Source organism: Morone saxatilis, unplaced genomic scaffold (assembly GCF_004916995.1).
Source record: "Morone saxatilis isolate NCDOM2014 unplaced genomic scaffold, NCSU_SB_2.0 Contig7, whole genome shotgun sequence".
NCBI lineage: Eukaryota > Metazoa > Chordata > Actinopteri > Moronidae > Morone > Morone saxatilis.
The window spans coordinates 22,188,933-22,190,915 of record NW_023340246.1 but is presented as its reverse complement, the minus strand read 5'-3'; the positions used below and the strand labels follow the sequence as shown (position 1 = coordinate 22,190,915).

Here is a 1,983-nt window from a genome sequence, read left to right as displayed (position 1 = left end):
TAGATGTAACACATATTAATTGATAAAAGATTACAGAGGTAACTGTAATATACTTGGAGTGAGCACTGTGCACCTGTATTATCTTAGAAAATACTTAAGACTTTCCCAGTCGACTAGTAGTCGTTAGATAAAGCCAACAGTTGGCTAATTGTTGCAGTTTTATATTTATTTATATATTTATTCGTGCAAGATATGCGATTAATGTTAAGACAGGAATACATGTGAGAAATGACAAGGCAACAACAATGACAGCTACTGGAGTGACAACCAAAAATATATGAACAAGTCAGGACAGCTGGCTTAGTCCAGGATTTCTTTGTCTCTTTTCATACTGCACATTTATGATATTAATTACATTAATTAAATATATATTTGAACAGGAGACTGAACATTTAGTTAATTTATGTTAACACTGTGTACCATCACAGTCTGGTTGTTCAAAACACGGAATAAATAACTTCCAACTTCACTAAAATGAACACTGATCAATAAGACTCCCGCACCGGGTAGGGCACCTGGCGGGGAGCCCGCAAAAAACTAGTAAAATTGTACATCACAAAATTCAGTTAATGTTCTTCATGCACATATATCTGAACATCAAGCATTGTTAAGATTGAGGAAGTCTTCTCCGATGTCAATGTTTCTCAGTGTGCTCAGGTCAACGTCGCTCTTCTTCCTTGGAGTTCTTCAAATGGAAGATCCATGTTTAAAAATCACAACATCTCAGTTCAGAAATTGGAGTCAAAATCAAATACTGAAAATGTTCGACAGTATAGGTAAAGTACAGTAAAGTTTCTATATGTAATATTCTGAAGCATTTTCCGTTATGTATTAATCACTTGTGTGAACGGGTTGTAGCATAACTTCTCATCTTGCTCCGCTGCCTGTGAAATGATTTATATGTGCTTCTATGTAGAGATGGAAACTAATAAAATGAACCTACAGTAGAGAATTTATTTTGAGAATTTCACTTTAAGATGTTGAAAAGAAACATGGTGATGACTGCTCTCACCCAGTTCACTGGCTGCTTCCCTGATGTCCCGCATTGCCTCCAGAACTTCCTGTTTCAGAGACAATGTGTTGGCATCAATAACAGAAACCAGGACATGCACTTTGTCATTGGCAGTTGGGTGTGAGTTGTAGCATTGATCATCCTTCGATAACATACATTCAGGACTGAACTGAAAACAAAGTCACATCTAGTCAAAGGATGATTTTCGCTCTTTAAACTAAATAATGTCAGTTTAAAACGTTCAGTAAGTTTTTACCTTGTGACCTCCCTCCACCCGACTGATTTCTTTCAGATGGAACTCCACGTTGTTCTTGTTGTTTTTGCCGTTTAATCCTTTTCATTACATCTTGTGAGTTTTGTGCTGTTGAGAAAAAACAGTATTATTACACTCTTTCTGATTCAACTTGCACAAACAGACTTTCTGCTGTGATTACCTGAGACCTCGCCCAGTTTGAGCCAAGTTCGGGCTCAGTGTTAAGTGTTTAATATCTGAGTCTTGGGTGTATTCTTGCTTCGTCGCCTGTATAAATGTCACCCTGACACAAGATCTGTCGCTACTGCTGGTTTTAAGCGCTGTCCAACAGATCTTATATGATAGTTTGTTGCAGCCAGCAGATGTGACATACTTTGAGTCGAGCTCCTCTCATTGGCTTCAAAGTTTCAACTCATCTGTAGCAGGAAACAATGGCGGCTCACCTGCTCACACAGGATCTGGTGTGACCAGATAAACAGTGAAATGTGTTTGTAAACAGATTTGAGGAGAGAAATAGTCAAAGCAGCAACAGAATCTGGATCCATATCTGATCAGCACTGCCTAGTTTGACAGTGTTGAGCTGGACGGACTCACTGAGAATGAGCTGTCAATCACAAGGTAGCCACGCCCTAAAGCATACCCTGCTTTATCGCCTTTTTTTTTGTGGCTTTTTTTATGCCTTTATTTGACAGGACAGCTGGAGACAGACAGGAAAGGG

General features: G+C 38.8%; 1 long non-coding RNA gene across 1 annotated transcript in view; it reads right to left on the bottom strand.

Moving 5' to 3' along the window:
- Positions 1-159: 159 nt before the first annotated feature.
- Positions 160-1,983, bottom strand: part of LOC118340743 — a 3,265-nt gene continuing 1,441 nt past the window's right edge. Inside the window, exons 3-5 of the long non-coding RNA XR_004797384.1 lie at positions 1,269-1,373; positions 1,013-1,061; positions 160-685 (exon numbers count right to left, since the gene is read on the bottom strand). This is a non-coding gene — a long non-coding RNA (uncharacterized LOC118340743). The remainder of the gene's footprint in view (positions 686-1,012; positions 1,062-1,268; positions 1,374-1,983) is intronic.